Source organism: Hemitrygon akajei, unplaced genomic scaffold (assembly GCF_048418815.1).
Source record: "Hemitrygon akajei unplaced genomic scaffold, sHemAka1.3 Scf000118, whole genome shotgun sequence".
Taxonomy (NCBI): domain Eukaryota; kingdom Metazoa; phylum Chordata; class Chondrichthyes; order Myliobatiformes; family Dasyatidae; genus Hemitrygon; species Hemitrygon akajei.
Genome location: NW_027332004.1, coordinates 1,210,753 through 1,233,801, shown reverse-complemented (window position 1 = coordinate 1,233,801; position 23,049 = coordinate 1,210,753). Strand labels below are relative to the sequence as shown.

Below are 23,049 nucleotides of genomic sequence, written 5' to 3'. Positions count from 1 at the left end.
CTTGCATTGACACACAAAGCCTTCAGGCTTGTTTTTACAACACTCTTAGCCCTTATACAATTATGTTGAAAAGTGGCCCTTTTTGATTTTTGCCCTGGATTTGACTGCCTGCCACTTTTACTTTTCACCTTACTACTTTTTGCTTCTACTCTCATTTTGCACCCCTCTGTCTCTCTGCACTTGTTCCTATCCCCCTGCCACATTAGTTTAAATCCTCCTGAACAGCAGTAGCAAATGCTCCGCCTAGGACTAGGAGGAGGGACAGCCCTCAGTGATTCCTGTGTATGCTCCCTGGAAGCCTCAAGAAATGATAATGATCATGAATCAGGCCCCAGATAGAAAAGAAAAACCAGCACAGTTTGCTCAGTATGTCCACAGTACTATACAAATGTTTAATGTGACTCCGCAAGATTTATTCAGTCTCTGCTGCATGATTCTCTCAGCTAATGAAGGGCAGAAATGGAAGGCAGAATAGAGATACCAAACCTATCAGGCGTTACAGGTGGGAAAACATAATCAGAATGAACAGACAGACCAGATTATTCAAGCCTTGGAAAGGGCTCTCCAGCAACCTGTAAACATCACTAAAGTACCTGAAGACAAAACTAAGCCTGGGGAATGGGGACCAGACTATTGAGAGCGATTTGTGGCCTGCTACGGCACCTTCGCAGGAGACCAAGACTTTAATGATGGGAATCTGTCCCCCTAGTTCAATGCCCTACTGCTCCAATGCTTACCAACTAAGTTAGCCAACATGATTGAAACAAATAATATGGATTGGCCTGACAATGAACGAAATTGAATGTGACGAGCTTTGACATATCATTAGGACCCAACTTTCGAATCTCGATCAACCTCGAAGGGAACTAATATTAAAGGTGAATATGCTCAGCAGGAAGAAGGATGCGAGCGGGCTTTATCTGAGGAACAGAAATGGGAATAAAAACCTACCAAGGGACAGGTGGGGACAACAACCCGTTTAGAAACTGACAAGAAGATGCTTCCAACCATGAGTGCCAACACTCAGGAAGAGCCCAATGTAATATTGCAAGTTGCTGGAAATCCAGTTCCGTTTATGATTGATATGAGGGCAACCACAACCACTCTCGGTCAGGAAACAGTATCGGAAAAGGGATTCCAGCTATCAGACGCTACAATCACTCTGTCAGGGTTCGATGGCACGGAACGTACGTATTCACGTACCCAGCAACCGCAGGTGGAATTCCAGGGGAACCAGTGTGAGGTTTCAATGACAGTCACCACCAGACGGGGGTGAAATCTCGTAGGGAGAGATTTGCTCTGTCCATTGGAAGTCGAGATTCTATGCACGGACAAGGATATCACGCTGGAACTGTGAACAACTGAGAGCTTCCTCTGAACACCCAGAGGTGGGCACATTATCTGGACTCCAGTACATTTGAACCCCTTCTGCCAGCCGCTGACTCTCATGTGCCTCTGTGCTATGACCCTACGTGGTCCTCAACTGAGGAAACCTAATATTATGCACCCCTCGAGTGACAGAAATTCCCAGTCACGGTGATTGGAGAGGTTAAAGGAAGAGACAGCATTGCATTTCTTGCTGAAGTTCCAGATTTCTTTTGGCGACAGACAGGATTGGTGGTTCCCCATACCACCTTCAGGGTTTGCCCTGGGTTCAAGCCAAAGAGCCTAGGGCTCCTTGCCTACACCCTGATGAAACAGGCCTCCAGCACCGAGGGAGACTGGCAAGACTTTGCCGTGGGCCAACTCCGATACTGGAAGGAGTCTGAGGTGAAATCGGGACATCTGGTAAGACATTCTTTTAATAGTGACCGAACCCAAGACGTTGTACCCCATCTCTGGGCAATTTCAGTCCATGACGTCAGCCCTCCTGTCCGGATCACTGCGAAAGAAGGACATACTCTGCAATCCATTCCGCAATACCCCCTCTAGCCTGTCCGGATCACTGTGAAAGAAGGACAGACTCTCCCATCCATTCTGCAATACCCACTCTAGCCCGTCCGGATCACAGTGAAAAAAGGACAGACTCTCCCATCCATTCTGCAATACCCCCTCTAGCCTGTCCGGATTACTGTGAAAAAAGGACAGACTCTCCCATCCATTCTGCAATACCCCCTCTAGCCCGTCCGGATCACTGTGAAAGAAGGACAGACTCTCCCATCCATTCTGCAATATCCCCTCTAGCCTGTCCGGATCACAGTGAAAAAAGGACAGACTCTCCCATCCATTCTACAATACCCGCTCTAGCCCGTCCGGATCACTGTGAAAGAAGGACATTCTCTCCCATCCATTCTGCAATACCCCCTCTAGCCTGTCCGGATCACTGTGAAAGAAGGACAGACTCTCCCATCCATTCTGCAATACCTCCTCTAGCCCGTCCGGATCAATGTGAAAGAAGGACAGACTCTCCCATCCATTCTGCAATATCCCCTCTAGCCTGTCCGGATCACAGTGAAAAAAGGACAGACTCTCCCATCCATTCTGCAATACCCGCTCTAGCCCGTCCGGATCACTGTGAAAGAAGGACATTCTCTCCCATCCATTCTGCAATACCCCTCTAGCCAGTCTGGATCACTGTGAAAGGACAGACTCTCCCATCCATTCCGCAATACCCCCTCTAGCCGTCTGGATCACTGTGAAAGGGCAGACTCTCCCATCCATTCTGCAATACCCCCTCTAGCCCGTCCGGATCACTGTGAAAGGACAGACTCTCCCATCCATTCTGCAATACACCCTCTAGCCTGTCCGGATCACAGTGAAAGAAGGACAGACTCTCCCATCCATTCTGCAATACCCCCTCTAGCACGTCCGGATCACTGTGATAGAAGGACAGACTCTCCCATCCATTCTGCAATATCCCCTCTAGCCTGTCCGGATCACAGTGAAAAAAGGACAGACTCTCCCATCCATTCTGCAATACCCGCTCTAGCCCGTCCGGATCACTGTGAAAGAAGGACATTCTCTCCCATCCATTCTGCAATACCCCCTCTAGCCTGTCCGGATCACTGTGAAAGAAGGACAGACTCTCCCATCCATTCTGCAATACCGCCTCTAGCCCGTCCGGATCAATGTGAAAGAAGGACAGACTCTCCCATCCATTCTGCAATATCCCCTCTAGCCTGTCCGGATCACAGTGAAAAAAGGACAGACTCTCCCATCCATTCTGCAATACCCGCTCTAGCCCGTCCGGATCACTGTGAAAGAAGGACATTCTCTCCCATCCATTCTGCAATACCCCCTCTAGCCTGTCCAGATCACTGTGAAAGAAGGACAGACTCTCCCATCCATTCTGCAATACCCCTCTAGCCAGTCTGGATCACTGTGAAAGGACAGACTCTCCCATCCATTCCGCAATACCCCCTCTAGCCGTCTGGATCACTGTGAAAGGGCAGACTCTCCCATCCATTCTGCAATACCCCCTCTAGCCCGTCCGGATCACTGTGAAAGGACAGACTCTCCCATCCATTCTGCAATACACCCTCTAGCCTGTCTGGATCACAGTGAAAGAAGGACAGACTCTCCCATCCATTCTGCAATACCCCCTCTAGCCTGTCCGGATCACAGTGAAAGAAGGACAGACTCTCCCATCCATTCTGCAATACCCCCTCTAGCCCGTCCGGATCACTGTGAAAGAAGGACATTCTCTCCCATCCATTCTGCAATACCCCCTCTAGCCTGTCCGGATCACTGTGAAAGAAGGACAGACTCTCCCATCCATTCTGCAATACCCCCTCTAGCCCGTCCGGATCAATGTGAAAGAAGGACAGACTCTCCCATCCATTCTGCAATATCCCCTCTAGCCTGTCCGGATCACAGTGAAAAAAGGACAGACTCTCCCATCCATTCTGCAATACCCCCTCTAGCCCGTCCGGATCACTGTGAAAGAAGGACATTCTCTCCCATCCATTCTGCAATACCCCCTCTAGCCTGTCCGGATCACTGTGAAAGAAGGACAGACTCTCCCATCCATTCTGCAATACCCCCTCTAGCCCATCCGGATCAATGTGAAAGAAGGACAGACTCTCCCATCCATTCTGCAATATCCCCTCTAGCCTGTCCGGATCACAGTGAAAAAAGGACAGACTCTCCCATCCATTCTGCAATACCCGCTCTAGCCCGTCCGGATCACTGTGAAAGAAGGACAGGCTCTCCCATCCATTCTGCAATACCCCCTCTAGCCCGTCCGGATCAATGTGAAAGAAGGACAGACTCTCCCATCCATTCTGCAATACCCCCTCTAGCCTGTCCAGATCACTGTGAAAGAAGGTCAGACTCTCCCATCCATTCTGCAATACCCCTCTAGCCAGTCTGGATCACTGTGAAAGGACAGACTCTCCCATCCATTCCGCAATACCCCCTCTAGCCGTCTGGATCACTGTGAAAGGGCAGACTCTCCCATCCATTCTGCAATACCCCCTCTAGCCCGTCCGGATCACTGTGAAAGGACAGACTCTCCCATCCATTCTGCAATACACCCTCTAGCCTGTCCGGATCACAGTGAAAGAAGGACAGACTCTCCCATCCATTCTGCAGTACCCCCTCTAGCCCGTCCGGATCACTGTGATAGAAGGACAGACTCTCCCATCCATTCTGCAATATCCCCTCTAGCCTGTCCGGATCACAGTGAAAAAAGGACAGACTCTCCCATCCATTCTGCAATACCCGCTCTAGCCCGTCCGGATCACTGTGAAAGAAGGACATTCTCTCCCATCCATTCTGCAATACCCCCTCTAGCCTGTCCGGATCACTGTGAAAGAAGGACAGACTCTCCCATCCATTCTGCAATACCCCCTCTAGCCCGTCCGGATCAATGTGAAAGAAGGACAGACTCTCCCATCCATTCTGCAATATCCCCTCTAGCCTGTCCGGATCACAGTGAAAAAAGGACAGACTCTCCCATCCATTCTGCAATACCCGCTCTAGCCCGTCCGGATCACTGTGAAAGAAGGACATTCTCTCCCATCCATTCTGCAATACCCCCTCTAGCCTGTCCGGATCACTGTGAAAGAAGGACAGACTCTCCCATCCATTCTGCAATACCCCCTCTAGCCCGTCCGGATCAATGTGAAAGAAGGACAGACTCTCCCATCCATTCTGCAATACCCCCTCTAGCCTGTCCAGATCACTGTGAAAGAAGGACAGACTCTCCCATCCATTCTGCAATACCCCTCTAGCCAGTCTGGATCACTGTGAAAGGACAGACTCTCCCATCCATTCTGCAATACCCCCTCTAGCCTGTCCGGATTACTGTGAAAAAAGGACAGACTCTCCCATCCATTCTGCAATACCCCCTCTAGCCCGTCCGGATCACTGTGAAAGAAGGACAGACTCTCCCATCCATTCTGCAATATCCCCTCTAGCCTGTCCGGATCACAGTGAAAAAAGGACAGACTCTCCCATCCATTCTACAATACCCGCTCTAGCCCGTCCGGATCACTGTGAAAGAAGGACATTCTCTCCCATCCATTCTGCATACCCCCTCTAGCCTGTCCGGATCACTGTGAAAGAAGGACAGACTCTCCCATCCATTCTGCAATACCTCCTCTAGCCCGTCCGGATCAATGTGAAAGAAGGACAGACTCTCCCATCCATTCTGCAATATCCCCTCTAGCCTGTCCGGATCACAGTGAAAAAAGGACAGACTCTCCCATCCATTCTGCAATACCCGCTCTAGCCCGTCCGGATCACTGTGAAAGAAGGACATTCTCTCCCATCCATTCTGCAATACCCCTCTAGCCAGTCTGGATCACTGTGAAAGGACAGACTCTCCCATCCATTCCGCAATACCCCCTCTAGCCGTCTGGATCACTGTGAAAGGGCAGACTCTCCCATCCATTCTGCAATACCCCCTCTAGCCCATCCGGATCACTGTGAAAGGACAGACTCTCCCATCCATTCTGCAATACACCCTCTAGCCTGTCCGGATCACAGTGAAAGAAGGACAGACTCTCCCATCCATTCTGCAATACCCCCTCTAGCACGTCCGGATCACTGTGATAGAAGGACAGACTCTCCCATCCATTCTGCAATATCCCCTCTAGCCTGTCCGGATCACAGTGAAAAAAGGACAGACTCTCCCATCCATTCTGCAATACCCGCTCTAGCCCGTCCGGATCACTGTGAAAGAAGGACATTCTCTCCCATCCATTCTGCAATACCCCCTCTAGCCTGTCCGGATCACTGTGAAAGAAGGACAGACTCTCCCATCCATTCTGCAATACCCCCTCTAGCCTGTCCGGATCACAGTGAAAAAAGGACAGACTCTCCCATCCATTCTGCAATACCCGCTCTAGCCCGTCCGGATCACTGTGAAAGAAGGACATTCTCTCCCATCCATTCTGCAATACCCCCTCTAGCCTGTCCAGATCACTGTGAAAGAAGGACAGACTCTCCCATCCATTCTGCAATACCCCTCTAGCCAGTCTGGATCACTGTGAAAGGACAGACTCTCCCATCCATTCCGCAATACCCCCTCTAGCCGTCTGGATCACTGTGAAAGGGCAGACTCTCCCATCCATTCTGCAATACCCCCTCTAGCCCGTCCGGATCACTGTGAAAGGACAGACTCTCCCATCCATTCTGCAATACACCCTCTAGCCTGTCCGGATCACAGTGAAAGAAGGACAGACTCTCCCATCCATTCTGCAATACCCCCTCTAGCCTGTCCGGATCACAGTGAAAGAAGGACAGACTCTCCCATCCATTCTGCAATACCCCCTCTAGCCCGTCCGGATCACTGTGAAAGAAGGACATTCTCTCCCATCCATTCTGCAATACCCCCTCTAGCCTGTCCGGATCACTGTGAAAGAAGGACAGACTCTCCCATCCATTCTGCAATACCCCCTCTAGCCCGTCCGGATCAATGTGAAAGAAGGACAGACTCTCCCATCCATTCTGCAATATCCCCTCTAGCCTGTCCGGATCACAGTGAAAAAAGGACAGACTCTCCCATCCATTCTGCAATACCCCCTCTAGCCCGTCCGGATCACTGTGAAAGAAGGACATTCTCTCCCATCCATTCTGCAATACCCCCTCTAGCCTGTCCGGATCACTGTGAAAGAAGGACAGACTCTCCCATCCATTCTGCAATACCCCCTCTAGCCCATCCGGATCAATGTGAAAGAAGGACAGACTCTCCCATCCATTCTGCAATATCCCCTCTAGCCTGTCCGGATCACAGTGAAAAAAGGACAGACTCTCCCATCCATTCTGCAATACCCGCTCTAGCCCGTCCGGATCACTGTGAAAGAAGGACAGGCTCTCCCATCCATTCTGCAATACCCCCTCTAGCCCGTCCGGATCAATGTGAAAGAAGGACAGACTCTCCCATCCATTCTGCAATACCCCCTCTAGCCTGTCCAGATCACTGTGAAAGAAGGACAGACTCTCCCATCCATTCTGCAATACCCCTCTAGCCAGTCTGGATCACTGTGAAAGGACAGACTCTCCCATCCATTCCGCAATACCCCCTCTAGCCGTCTGGATCACTGTGAAAGGGCAGACTCTCCCATCCATTCTGCAATACCCCCTCTAGCCCGTCCGGATCACTGTGAAAGGACAGACTCTCCCATCCATTCTGCAATACACCCTCTAGCCTGTCCGGATCACAGTGAAAGAAGGACAGACTCTCCCATCCATTCTGCAGTACCCCCTCTAGCCCATCCGGATCACTGTGATAGAAGGACAGACTCTCCCATCCATTCTGCAATATCCCCTCTAGCCTGTCCGGATCACAGTGAAAAAAGGACAGACTCTCCCATCCATTCTGCAATACCCGCTCTAGCCCGTCCGGATCACTGTGAAAGAAGGACATTCTCTCCCATCCATTCTGCAATACCCCCTCTAGCCTGTCCGGATCACTGTGAAAGAAGGACAGACTCTCCCATCCATTCTGCAATACCCCCTCTAGCCCGTCCGGATCAATGTGAAAGAAGGACAGACTCTCCCATCCATTCTGCAATATCCCCTCTAGCCTGTCCGGATCACAGTGAAAAAAGGACAGACTCTCCCATCCATTCTGCAATACCCGCTCTAGCCCGTCCGGATCACTGTGAAAGAAGGACATTCTCTCCCATCCATTCTGCAATACCCCCTCTAGCCTGTCCGGATCACTGTGAAAGAAGGACAGACTCTCCCATCCATTCTGCAATACCCCCTCTAGCCCGTCCGGATCAATGTGAAAGAAGGACAGACTCTCCCATCCATTCTGCAATACCCCCTCTAGCCTGTCCAGATCACTGTGAAAGAAGGACAGACTCTCCCATCCATTCTGCAATACCCCTCTAGCCAGTCTGGATCACTGTGAAAGGACAGACTCTCCCATCCATTCCGCAATACCCCCTCTAGCCGTCTGGATCACTGTGAAAGGGCAGACTCTCCCATCCATTCTGCAATACCCCCTCTAGCCCGTCCGGATCACTGTGAAAGGACAGACTCTCCCATCCATTCTGCAATACACCCTCTAGCCTGTCCGGATCACAGTGAAAGAAGGACAGACTCTCCCATCCATTCTGCAATACCCCCTCTAGCCTGTCCGGATCACAGTGAAAGAAGGACAGACTCTCCCATCCATTCTGCAATACCCCCTCTAGCCTGTCCGGATCACAGTGAAAGAAGGACAGACACTCCCATCCATTCTGCAATACCCGCTCTAGCCCATCCGGATCACTGTGAAAGAAGGACAGACTCTTCCATTCATTCTGGAATACCCCCTCTAGCCTGTCCGGATCACTGTGAAAGAAGGACAGACTCTCCCATCCATTCTGCAATACCCACTCTAGCCTGTCCGGATCACTGTGAAAGAAGGACAGACTCTCCCATCCATTCTGCAATACCCCCTCTAGCCTGTCCGGATCACAGTGAAAGAAGGACAGACACCCCCATCCATTCTGCAAAACCCCCTCTAGCCCGTCCGGATCACTGTGAAAGGACAGACTCTCCCATCCATTCTGCAATACCCCCTCTAGCCCGTCCGGATCACTGTGAAAGAAGGACAGACTCTCCCATCCATTCCGCAATACCCCCTCTAGCCCATCCGGATCACAGTGAAAGAAGGACAGACCATTGCAACCATTCCACAATACCCCCTCTATCCTGTCCGGATCACTGTGAAAGAAGGACAGACTCTCCCATCCATTCTGCAATACCCCCTCTAGCCCGTCCGGATCAATGTGAAAGAAGGACAGACTCTCCCATCCATTCTGCAATACCCCCTCTAGCCTGTCCAGATCACTGTGAAAGAAGGACAGACTCTCCCATCCATTCTGCAATACCCCTCTAGCCAGTCTGGATCACTGTGAAAGGACAGACTCTCCCATCCATTCCGCAATACCCCCTCTAGCCCGTCTGGATCACTGTGAAAGGGCAGACTCTCCCATCCATTCTGCAATACCCCCTCTAGCCCGTCAGGATCACTGTGAAAGGACAGACTCTCCCATCCATTCTGCAATACCCCCTCTAGCCTGTCCGGATCACAGTGAATGAAGGACAGACTCTCCCATCCATTCTGCAATACCCCCTCTAGCCTGTCCGGATCACAGTGAAAGAAGGACAGACACTCCCATCCATTCTGCAATACCCGCTCTAGCCCGTCCGGATCACTGTGAAAGAAGGACAGACACTCCCATTCATTCTGCAATACCCGCTCTAGCCCGTCCGGATCACTGTGAAAGAAGGACAGACACTCCCATCCATTCTGCAAAACCCCCTCTAGCCCGTCAGGATCACTGTGAAAGAAGGACAGACTCTCCCATCCATTCCGCAATACCCCCTCTAGCCCATCCGGATCACAGTGAAAGAAGGACAGACCATTGCAACCATTCCACAATACCCCCTCTAGCCTGTCCGGATCACTGTGAAAGAAGGACAGACTCTCCCATCCATTCTGCAATACCCCCTCTAGCCTGTCCGGATCACTGTGAAAGAAGGACAGACTCTCCCATCCATTCTGCAATACCCCCTCTAGCCTGTAGGGATCACTGCAAAAGAAGGACAGACTCTCCCATCCATTCTGCAATACCCCCTCTAGCCCGTCTGGATCACTGTGAAAGGGCAGACTCTCCCATCCATTCTGCAATACCCCCTCTAGCCCGTCTGGATCACTGTGAAAGGACAGACTCTCCCATCCATTCTGCAATACCCCCTCTAGCCTGTCAGGATCACTGCGAAAGAAGGACAGACTCTCCCATCCATTCTGCAATACCCGCTCTAGCCCGTCCGGATCACTGTGAAAGAAGGACAGACTCTCCCATCCATTCTGCAATACCCCCTCTAGCCTGTCCGGATCACAGTGAAAGAAGGACAGACTCTCCCATCCATTCCACAATACCCCCTCTAGCCTGTCTGGATCACTGTGAAAGAAGGACAGACTCTCCCATCCATTCCGCAATACCCCCTCTAGCCCATCCGCATCACAGTGAAAGAAGGACAGACACTCGCATCCATTCTGCAATACACCCTCTAGCCCATCAGGATCACTGTGAAAGTACAGACTCTCCGATCCATTCTGCAATACCCCCTCTAGCCCGTCTGGATCACTGTGAAAGGACAGACTCTCCCATCCATTCTGCAATACCCCCTCTAGCCTGTCCGGATCACTGCAAAAGAAGGACAGACTCTCCCATCCATTCTGCAATACCCCCTCTAGCCCGTCAGGATCACTGTGAAAGAAGGACAGACGCTCCCATCCATTCTGCAATACCCCCACTAGCCCGTCCGGATCACTGCGAAAGAAGGACAGACTCTCCCATCCATTCTGCAATATCCCCTCTATCCTGTCCGGATCACAGTGAAAAAAGGACAGACTCTCCCATCCATTCTGCAATACCCGCTCTAGCCCGTCCGGATCACTGTGAAAGAAGGACATTCTCTCCCATCCATTCTGCAATACCCCCTCTAACCTGTCCGGATCACTGTGAAAGAAGGACAGACTCTTCCATCCATTCTGCAATACCCCCTCTAGCCCGTCCGGATCAATGTGAAAGAAGGACAGACTCTCCCATCCATTCTGCAATATCCCCTCTAGCCTGTCCGGATCACAGTGAAAAAAGGACATACTCTCCCATCCATTCTGCAATACCCGCTCTAGCCCGTCCGGATCACTGTGAAAGAAGGACATTCTCTCCCATCCATTCTGCAATACCCCCTCTAGCCTGTCCGGATCACTGTGAAAGAAGGACAGACTCTCCCATCCATTCTGCAATACCCCCTCTAGCCCGTCCGGATCAATGTGAAAGAAGGACAGACTCTCCCATCCATTCTGCAATACCCCCTCTAGCCTGTCCAGATCACTGTGAAAGAAGGACAGACTCTCCCATCCATTCTGCAATACCCCTCTAGCCAGTCTGGATCACTGTGAAAGGACAGACTCTCCCATCCATTCCGCAATACCCCCTCTAGCCCGTCTGGATCACTGTGAAAGGGCAGACTCTCCCATCCATTCTGCAATACCCCCTCTAGCCCGTCCGGATCACTGTGAAAGGACAGACTCTCCCATCCATTCTGCAATACACCCTCTAGCCTGTCCGGATCACAGTGAAAGAAGGACAGACTCTCCCATCCATTCTGCAATACCCCCTCTAGCCTGTCCGGATCACAGTGAAAGAAGGACAGACTCTCCCATCCATTCTGCAATACCCCCTCTAGCCTGTCCGGATCACAGTGAAAGAAGGACAGACACTCCCATCCATTCTGCAATATCCGCTCTAGCCCATCCGGATCACTGTGAAAGAAGGACAGACTCTTCCATTCATTCTGGAATACCCCCTCTAGCCTGTCCGGATCACTGTGAAAGAAGGACAGACTCTCCCATCCATTCTGCAATACCCGCTCTAGCCTGTCCGGATCACAGTGAAAGAAGGACAGACACCCCCATCCATTCTGCAAAACCCCCTCTAGCCCGTCAGGATCACTGTGAAAGAAGGACAGACTCTCCCATCCATTCTGCAATACCCCTCTAGCCAGTCTGGATCACTGTGAAAGGACAGACTCTCCCATCCATTCTGCAATACCCCCTCTAGCCTGTCCGGATCACTGTGAAAGGGCAGACTCTCCCATCCATTCTGCAATACCCCCTCTAGCCTGTCCGGATCACTGTGAAAGGGCAGACTCTCCCATCCATTCTGCAATACCCCCTCTAGCCCGTCCGGATCACTGTGAAAGAAGGACAGACTCTCCCATCCATTCCGCAATACCCCCTCTAGCCCATCCGGATCACAGTGAAAGAAGGACAGACCATTGCAACCATTCCACAATACCCCCTCTAGCCTGTCCGGATCACTGTGAAAGAAGGACAGACTCTCCCATCCATTCTGCAATACCCCCTCTAGCCCGTACGGATCAATGTGAAAGAAGGACAGACTCTCCCATCCATTCTGCAATACCCCCTCTAGCCTGTCCAGATCACTGTGAAAGAAGGACAGACTCTCCCATCCATTCTGCAATACCCCTCTAGCCAGTCTGGATCACTGTGAAAGGACAGACTCTCCCATCCATTCCGCAATACCCCCTCTAGCCCGTCTGGATCACTGTGAAAGGGCAGACTCTCCCATCCATTCTGCAATACCCCCTCTAGCCCGTCCGGATCACTGTGAAAGGACAGACTCTCCCATCCATTCTGCAATACCCCCTCTAGCCTGTCCGGATCACAGTGAAAGAAGGACAGACACTCCCATCCATTCTGCAATACCCGCTCTAGCCCGTCGGATCACTGTGAAAGAAGGACAGACTCTCCCATCCATTCTGCAATACCCGCTCTAGCCCGTCCGGATCACTGTGAAAGAAGGACAGACACTCCCATCCATTCTGCAAAACCCCCTCTAGCCCGTCAGGATCACTGTGAAAGAAGGACAGACTCTCCCATCCATTCTGCAATACCCCCTCTAGCCTGTCGGGATCACTGGAAAAGAAGGACAGACTCTCCCATCCATTCTGCAATACCCCTCTAGCCCGTCTGGATCACTGTGAAAGGGCAGACTCTCCCATCCATTCTGCAATACCCCCTCTAGCCCGTCTGGATCACTGTGAAAGGACAGACTCTCCCATCCATTCTGCAATACCCCCTCTAGCCTGTCAGGATCACTGCGAAAGAAGGACAGACTCTCCCATCCATTCTGCAATACCCGCTCTAGCCCGTCCGGATCACTGTGAAAGAAGGACAGACTCTCCCATCCATTCTGCAATACCCCCTCTAGCCTGTCCGGATCACAGTGAAAGAAGGACAGACTCTCCCATCCATTCCGCAATACCCCCTCTAGCCCATCCGCATCACAGTGAAAGAAGGACAGACACTCGCATCCATTCCACAATACCCCCTCTAGCCTGTCCGGATCACTGTGAAAGAAGGACAGACTCGCGCATCCATTCTGCAATACACCCTCTAGCCCGTCTGGATCACTGTGAAAGGACAGACTCTCCCATCCATTCTGCAATACCCCCTCTAGCCCGTCCGGATCACTGTGAAAGGACAGACTCTCCCATCCATTCTGCAATACCCCCTCTAGCCCATCCGGATCACAGTGAAAGAAGGACAGACCATTGCAACCATTCCACAATACCCCCTCTAGCCTGTCCGGATCACTGTGAAAGAAGGACAGACTCTCCCATCCATTCTGCAATACCCCCTCTAGCCCGTACGGATCAATGTGAAAGAAGGACAGACTCTCCCATCCATTCTGCAATACCCCCTCTAGCCTGTCCAGATCACTGTGAAAGAAGGACAGACTCTCCCATCCATTCTGCAATACCCCCTCTAGCCAGTCTGGATCACTGTGAAAGGACAGACTCTCCCATCCATTCCGCAATACCCCCTCTAGCCCGTCTGGATCACTGTGAAAGGGCAGACTCTCCCATCCATTCTGCAATACCCCCTCTAGCCCGTCCGGATCACTGTGAAAGGACAGACTCTCCCATCCATTCTGCAATACCCCCTCTAGCCTGTCCGGATCACAGTGAAAGAAGGACAGACACTCCCATCCATTCTGCAATACCCGCTCTAGCCCGTCCGGATCACTGTGAAAGAAGGACAGACTCTCCCATCCATTCTGCAATACCCGCTCTAGCCCGTCCGGATCACTGTGAAAGAAGGACAGACACTCCCATCCATTCTGCAAAACCCCCTCTAGCCCGTCAGGATCACTGTGAAAGAAGGACAGACTCTCCCATCCATTCTGCAATACCCCCTCTAGCCTGTCGGGATCACTGCAAAAGAAGGACAGACTCTCCCATCCATTCTGCAATACCCCCTCTAGCCCGTCTGGATCACTGTGAAAGGGCAGACTCTCCCATCCATTCTGCAATACCCCCTCTAGCCCGTCTGGATCACTGTGAAAGGACAGACTCTCCCATCCATTCTGCAATACCCCCTCTAGCCTGTCAGGATCACTGCGAAAGAAGGACAGACTCTCCCATCCATTCTGCAATACCCGCTCTAGCCCGTCCGGATCACTGTGAAAGAAGGACAGACTCTCCCATCCATTCTGCAATACCCCCTCTAGCCTGTCCGGATCACAGTGAAAGAAGGACAGACTCTCCCATCCATTCCACAATACCCCCTCTAGCCCGTCTGGATCACTGTGAAAGAAGGACAGACTCTCCCATCCATTCCGCAATACCCCCTCTAGCCCATCCGGATCACAGTGAAAGAAGGACAGACACTCGCATCCATTCCACAATACCCCCTCTAGCCTGTCCGGATCACTGTGAAAGAAGGACAGACTCTCGCATCCATTCTGCAATACACCCTCTAGCCCGTCTGGATCACTGTGAAAGGACAGACTCTCCGATCCATTCTGCAATACCCCCTCTAGCCCGTCTGGATCACTGTGAAAGGACAGACTCTCCCATCCATTCTGCAATACCCCCTCTAGCCTGTCCGGATCACTGCAAAAGAAGGACAGACTCTCCCATCCATTCTGCAATACCCCCTCTAGCCCGTCAGGATCACTGTGAAAGAAGGACAGACGCTCCCATCCATTCTGCAATACCCCCTCTAGCCCGTCCGGATCACTGTGAAAGAAGGACAGACTCTCCCATCCATTCCGCAATACCCCCTCTAGCCCGTCTGGATCACTGTGAAAGGAGGACAGACTCTCCCATCCATTCTGCAATACCCCCTCTAGCCCGTCTGGATCACTGTGAAAGGACAGGCTCTCCCATCCATTCTGCAATACCCCCTCTAGCCCGTCCGGATCACTGTGAAAGAAGGACAGACTCTCCCATCCATTCTGCAATACCCCCTCTAGCCCGACCGGATCACTGTGAAAGAAGGACAGACTCTCCCATCCATTCTGCAATACTCCCTCTAGCCCGTCCGGATCACTGTGAAAGAAGGACAGACTCTCCTATCCATTCTGCAATACCCCCTCTAGCCCGTCCGGATCACTGTGAAAGAAGGACGGACTCTCCCATCCATTCTGCAATACCCCCTCTAGCCCGTTCGGATCACTGTGAACGAAGGACAGACTCTCCCATCCATTCTGCAATACCCCCTCTAGCCCGTTCGGATCACTGTGAAAGAAGGACAGACTCTCCCATCCATTCTGCAATACCCCCTCTAGCCTGTCCGGATCTCAGTGAAAGAAGGACAGACTCTCCCATCCATTCCGCAATAGCCCCTCTAGCGCGTCCGGATCACTGTGAAAGAAGGACAGACTCTCCCATCCATTCCGCAATACCCCCTCTAGCCCATCAGGATCACTGTGAAAGAAGTACAGACTCTCCCATCCATTCCGCAATACCCCCTCTAGCCCGAGGCAATGTTTTATGAGGACGGAAGCTCTTTTGTGGATCGAGCAGGAATACGATATTCTGAATATGCGATAGTGACGGACAGTGAAGTAATTGAACAGGCATCTTTTGAAGCAGCTGTCTCCATCCAGAAGGCTGAGCTGTTTGCTCTGACTCGTGCCTGTATCCCAGCAACAGACAGAAGTGGGAACATTTACACAGACTCCCGTTAAGCGTTTGGAATTGTACATGACTACGGGGATCTCTGGGAACGTGGGGGTTCCTGACTTCCTCTGGCCACCCCATTAGTAATGTCACTTTTGTAAACAACTTACTCACCGCTCTACAGCTACCTCGAGTTTTGTTCTTCTCAGAGGGACGCCTCTGAGGAGGAGTGAAAACTGTGGTCCCAGATGGGGTGCCAGAAAGACCCCGACCTAGGTTTTTGAATCACCCCAGTGGGACAGGTTTGGGTTCCTACACAGTTTTTACCAATATTGGTCGATTATATACATAATTGTACACACCTGGGAAAGGAGGGAATGGTTGGTAACCTGTACCCTGCACACCGGGTATGACTCCCTTGACAGGTGGATCTTTTTTGTGTCTACAAGTTGATTTTATTGAATTGCCTAGAATACATTGCTATAGATACTGCTTAGTTATTATAGATGTGTTTAGTAGATGGATTGAAGCTATTCCAACTACCATTAATACTGCTGTGACTGTTGTGAAGGTATTATTACAGGAAATAATTCCCAGGTACGGCCTGGCAGAGATGCTGAATTCAACAATGGCTCACACTTTATGGTGAAAGTAAATGAAGGAGTATGTAACAAACTAGCTATCAAGCAACAATTCCAGTTTGTACACCACCCACGGGCCGCTGGCAGAGTGGAAAGAGCCAATGGCATTCTGAAGAGTAAACTGGCCAGACTAACAGTGGAGACTAGACTCACTTGGTTGAAGGTCCGACCATTAGCCCGATTCCACATGAGGGTTACCCCACAGGGGAAAACAGGGCTGTCACCAGCTGAAATCATTTCTGGACAGCCCATGAGGACACACTGGGAACAAAGTCTCAGGATTAAAGGCAAAGTGAATAAGAATAAGGAACCTTGGTTCTCGATGGATATTGGAACTCTGATAAAGAAGAGAGAGATGTATGACATGTATAAGAAACAGGGAGCAAATAAGGTACTTGAGGAGTATAAAAAGTGCAAAAAAATACCTAAGGAAGAAATCAGGAGGGCTGAAAGAAGACATGAGGTAGCGTTAGCAGTCAAGGTGAAGGATAGTAAGAGCTTCCACAGGTATATTAATAGCAAAAGGATAGTTAAGGGATAAAATTGGTCATCTTGAAGATCAGAGTGGTCGGCTATGTATGGAACCAAAAGAAATTGGGGAGATGTTAAATGATTTTTTTGTGTCTGAATTTACTAAGGAAACTGGCATGGAGTCAATGGAAATGAAGCAAACAAGTATTGAGGTCATGGAACATATACAGATAGAAGAGGAGGAGGTGCTTGCTACCTTGAGGCAAGTAGATAAATCTCCAGGACCTGACAGGGTATTCCCTCGGACCATGAAGGAGACTAGTGTTGAAATTGCAGGGGCCCTGGCAGATATATTTAAAAGTAGTTATCTATGGGTGAGGTGCCAGAGGATTGGCGGATAGCTCATGTTGTTCCATTGTTTAAAGAAGGCTCAAAAAGTAATCCAGGAAATTATAGGCTGGTAAGTTTGATGTTGGTCATGGGTAAATTATTGGAAGGAGTACTACTTGACAGATAGACCTCAGTATGTGCGGTTGGGAGACTGTAGGTCTGACACAGTGGTCAGCAGCACAGGAGCGCCACAGGGAACCGTACTCTCTCCGGTCCTGTTCACCCTGTACACATCTGACTTCCAATATAACTCGGAGTCCTGCCATGTGCAGAAGTTCGCTGATGACACGGCCATAGTGGGGTGTGTCAGGAATGGACAGGAGGAGGAGTATAGGAAACTGATACAGGACTTTGTGATATGGTGCAACTCAAACTACCTGCGTCTCAATGTCACCAAGACCAAGGAGATGGTGGTGGACTTTAGGAGATCTAGGCCTCATATGGAGCCAGTGATCATTAATGGAGAATGTGTGGAGCAGGTTAAGACCTACAAGTATCTGGGAGTACAGTTGGACGAGAAGCTAGACTGGACTGCCAACACAGATGTCTTGTGCAGGAAGGCACAGAGTCGACTGTACTTCCTTAGAAGGTTGGCGTCATTCAATGTCTGCAGTGAGATGCTGATGATGTTCTATAGGACAGTTGTTGAGAGCGCCCTCTTCTTTGTGGTGGCGTGTTGGGGAGGAAGCATTAAGAAGAAGGACGCCTCACGTCTTAATAAGCTGATAAGGAAGGCGGGCTCTGTCGTGGGCAAAGTACTGGAGAGTTTAACATCGGTAGCTGAGCGAAGGGCGCTGAGTAGGCTACGGTCAATTATGGATAACTCTGAACATCCTCTACATAGCACCATCCAGAGACAGAGAAGTAGTTTCAGCGACAGGTTACTATCGATGCAATGCTCCTCAGACAGGATGAAGAGGTCAATACTCCCCAATGCCATTAGGCTTTACAATTCAACTGCCAGGACTTAAGAACTTTTTTTTTTTTTTTTTTTTAAAGCTATTATTAATGCTTTTTGAGTTAGTGATTTAGATGCATATCATATTATTACTGAGTTAAGTATTGTATGTAAGGAGTTTTTGCTACAACAAGTGTATGGGACATTGGAAAAAATGTTGAATTTCCCCATGGGGATGAATAAAGTATCTATCTATCTATCTATCTAAGAGATAGGATTGACAATTGTTTAGACAGACAGGGACTTATTAGGGAGAGTCAACACGGCTTTGTGCATGGTAGGTTATGTTTAACAAATATATTAGAGATTTTCGAGGAGGTTACAAGGAAAGTGGATGAAGGCAAGGCAGTGGATGTAGTGGACTTCAGTACGGCCTTTGACAAGGTCCCGCATGGGAGGTTAGTTAGGAAGATTCAGTCACTAGGTATACATGGTGAGGTAGTAAATTTGATTGGGAATTGAGAATGGGAGAAGTCAGAGAGTGGTAGTGGAGGATTGCTACTCTGAGTGGAGGCCTGTGACTAGTGGTGTGCCACAGGGATCAGTGCTGGGTCCATGGTTATTTGTCATCTATATCAATGATCTGGATGATAATTTGGTAAATTGGATCAGCAGGTTTGCTGATGATACAAAGATTGGAGGTGTAGTGGACAGTGAGGAAGGTTTTCAAAGCTTGCAGAGGGATCTGGACCAGCTAGAAAAATGGCAGATGTAGTTTAATATAGACATGTGTGAGGTATTGCACTTTGGAAGGAAAAACCAAGGTAGAACATACAAGGTAAATGGCAGGGCGCTGAGGTGTGCACTAGGACAGAGGGATCTAGGAATACTGATACAAAATTCCCTAAAAGTGGCATCACAGGTAGATAGGGTAGTAAAGAGAGATTTTGGTTCATTGGCCTTTATAAATCAAAGTATTGATTATAAGAGTTGGAAAGTTATGGTGAGGTTGTATAAGGTATTAGTGAGGCCAAATTTGGAGTATTGTGTGCAGTTTTGGTCACTGAATTACAGGAAGGATAATACTAAGGTTGAAAGAGTGCAAGAGAAGGTTTACAAGGATGTTGCCAGGACTTGAGAAACTGAGTTACAGAGAAAGGTTGAATAGTTTAGGACTTTATTCCCTGGAGCGTAGGAGAATGAGGGGTGATTTGATAGAGATGTATAAAATTATGATGGGTATAGATAGAGTGAATGCAAGCAGGCTTTTTCCACTGAGGCTAGGGGAGAAAAAAAACCAGAGGACATGGGTTAAGGGTGAAGGGTGAAAAGTTTAAAGGGAAAATTGGGGGGGGGGGTGCTTCTTCATAACTGAGTCTGACTGGTACTGGCATAACTGGTTCTTCTGGGCACATTCAGTCTCACTCCCAACTATTTCCTACCTTCCTTTGTACAGGTACGTAATGTCTAAAGGACCAGTGTTTGAGTAAATGAGACTCACCAAACTTTCTCCTGACTGAATCACTGGAATCTCCAAGTCAGATGGGTTCTCTCCAGTTGATGCTCTCAATCCTCGGGCTGGTTCACTTGTTGCTGTTCCCTCGTCTTCAGTCGTGGTTTTTCTTCCAATAAATCTCTCACTGCAGGTCTAACTTTAACATGAAAGATAATGAAGCACGTTAACAATGAAAAGGAGGACCAAACGTATCTGCTGAATGTTACTAGGAACAAAACTCACTGAAATTTAAACGTTGGCAAATATAATGATGTCAGTGAACAATCTTTAATTGTCCCTCACACATCACAAAACAATACGGGATAAGAAGGAGCCATCATTCAGTCATGGTAAGACACAAGACACAGGAACAGAATTAGGTGATTCAATCCATCTGGTCTGCTCCACCACTCAACCATTCAATCATGGCCAATTTTTATTCCAACACCATATTCCTGCCTTCCTCCTGTAACCCTGAAACTACTCAGCAATCATCAGTATATTAATCTTCACAAATATACCCAAATGGCAGCCTCAAACAAATTCTGCGGCAACAAATTCCACAGATCAGACATCTTGTGGCCAAAAATTTTTTCTCATCTCAGTTTTAAAGGAAAGCATCTTTATTCTGAGACGGTGCTCTCAGATCACAGACTCTCTGTCTAATGGAAACATCCTCTCCATGTCCACTGTATCCAGGCTTTTCAGCATTCGGTAAGTTTACTTAACCATACATCCCCCCACCACCCCCACCGTCCCTCTGAACTCCATTGAGCACAGGTCCAGAACCATCAAATGCTCCTCATACATAACACCGATCATTCCTGAGATTATTCATGTGAACCTCATTAGCAACAACTGCACCGGACACATTTCCAGGAATAACAGACAAATCGGTTCCAGGATAATTTACTGGGAAAAGTTGTGCTTCCTTTACTGTAATACTATCACTCCATTTCCAGGTTAAAACAGGACCATTTCAGGAAATTTGTATTACAGATCCTAGGATACAGATCTTGTCTTGTCTATACTGGACCGACCGCCGTCGCTGGACTATAAACGTGCAGGAGTAATGCATGGCTCAGCTCTACTGCGGGGAGCGGAGGCTCGAACCATTCTCCCCCTAGACTTCCCAGTCCCTCGGTAAAGCAGGCAGTGAAATCAAAGATCCCCACAACCTGGGACGTTCTCCTTTCTCACCCACCCACTCCGGAAGAAGACACAACCGCCATAAAGCTCCAGAACAAATCTGAGGAGCCTCAGGAAACAAGGCGAGTTCGGGTAAGTTAATGGGACTCAGCGACCAAAATCACACCACGTGATCTGGCGTCACAAAGCGGAGGGCGGGGCGAATCTGCGACACACAGCCTCACGTGACCTGACGGCGGGACTTCCATTTCAATACTGCGGAAACAGACAGCCTGGGCTCCTGGTTTGGATCGTTCAATGCAGATTAAGTGAAGTCGACACATTTCTGACGAGCCCAGATAGTTGGGAAACAAATGAATTCCTGGCCCTCAGTTCGGGGCTCACGGCCAACATCGGATCTCCCCGCTCGGGGTCGGTCTCAATACTCACCGATGGGAAAGTGATATCTTCAGCCCGCAGACAGTGATCCCGACGGAACAGACGAAAGTCTTTCCTGAACACACAGCCGACCCACTTCAGCTCTGAACGGAGAGGAAAACACCGTCCACCCGGAGACTGTGGACATGCGCGAAGAGATTTTACATCACCGGGAGGCGGGGCCTCGGAAACAGATGCGCAGATGCTGCCCATCTGCTGTTAAATGGGAGGGGCAAACGGGATCACGTGTCAGGATTGATTGAACCCCCCCCCCCCCCCCCCCCCAGGCAGAGACTCCGGCTACTCATTAGTCTGTGGAAAGAAGCAAATTTGCCGCTCACATCTCCTCTCACATTTCAGCCCCCAGGAAAAATATATCCACTCTATCTATTCCTCTCGAAATCTTAGAAATGTCCATCCAGTCTCTCCCCAGCCCGCGCCGCTCTGGAGAAAACAGCACAAGTTTGTCCAGCTTCTCGTTATAGCTCATGCTCTCTAATCCAGGCAGTGTCCTGGTTAACCTCTTCCCCGCCCTGTCCAAAGCCCCGACATCCTTCCGAGAATGGGGGCGACCAGAACTGTATGAAACACTCCAGATGTGGTCTAACTAGTTTTATAAAACTGTGTTACGAACTGTAGCGTTTTAGAAACGAACCAGCAGCAATAGAGTTCACACTGGAGTCTGGTTTTGATGTTAAAACCACTCTCTTTATTAGTATCTACTTATAGTAGCTTAATGAAATAAAGGAAAGTTAACAGTGTTAGGTGTATACATGTGTAAATATAATTCCCAAACTATCAAGCGTGAGGAAACAAAGCTTAGAGTCTTGAGATGGTAAAGTAGGAAAGTTCAGTAATCCACGGAATAGATGATGGGAGAGAGATATTTGTAATCCAGGGTGAAACGTAGAGAAAAGGCAGTTACAACAAAATAACCGCCGACGAAGTTCTTATCTGTTGAATCCGTCCACATACAAGTTATCAGCGAAAGTGACCTGTCACAGGAATACCGTCTTCCGGGGGTTGCCACACAACATACCCAGGCAAGGGATAACACAAGATATTCCAAAACTCACTCCTCTGGATTATACGAAGTGTCAGCCACACACGTTCGTTGTGGGTCCGTGTACCGATGATCAACCCACTCTTGTGGGCATAGGAGAGTTCCAAGCCTCAGCTGCGACTAACTGAAGCTATCAGCTTTTCCAGTCTCTCTCTCTCTGTCTCTTTAGACTGGCCGACTGCCTGTCTGCAGATCGCTCTCTCTCTTATGGTTCAGTCCACAGTCAGCGCTGTCAGCCTGTGACTGACGTCATAGTCCCGCCTCCTTGGAGTCTGAGATTCCTCTGATCATCAACACTGTTCAGGGTTTTGCATTTAACAGTGTACTGTCTCATACATTCGACCTACCGAGCTACCAAGATGATCATCACTAATCAAATCTCACTGAGATTTCTTAGATCCTGTTGAATTTATTGCCAAGTGCACAAGTACGGGAAGGTACAGGTACAGAGAAACACTGACTTGTGGCAGCATCACAGGCAAGTACATTCAGATAACACACGGAACACAAATTATACGATTCTCTGTCAGTCACAATCTGTAAATATGTTTTAAGTCATTAACGATATATAAAATACATTTTGTCATGATCAATATTAAAATGTGCATTTTGTGTCAACAACAGACTTGGAAATGTT

At 49.5% G+C, this 23,049-nt stretch overlaps 1 protein-coding gene and 1 long non-coding RNA gene across 5 annotated transcripts in view; one reads left to right on the top strand and one right to left on the bottom strand.

The window, feature by feature from the left end:
• LOC140723545 (uncharacterized) overlaps nucleotides 1-21,499 on the bottom strand; it is a 28,948-nt gene extending 7,449 nt beyond the window's left edge. Inside the window, exons 1-2 of the long non-coding RNA XR_012097918.1 lie at nucleotides 21,362-21,499; nucleotides 19,790-19,940 (exon numbers count right to left, since the gene is read on the bottom strand). This is a non-coding gene — a long non-coding RNA (uncharacterized lncRNA). The remainder of the gene's footprint in view (nucleotides 1-19,789; nucleotides 19,941-21,361) is intronic.
• Nucleotides 1-23,049, top strand: part of LOC140723535 (NACHT, LRR and PYD domains-containing protein 3-like) — a 488,497-nt gene that overhangs the window by 251,234 nt on the left and 214,214 nt on the right. The gene's annotated exons all lie outside the window — the stretch shown is intronic.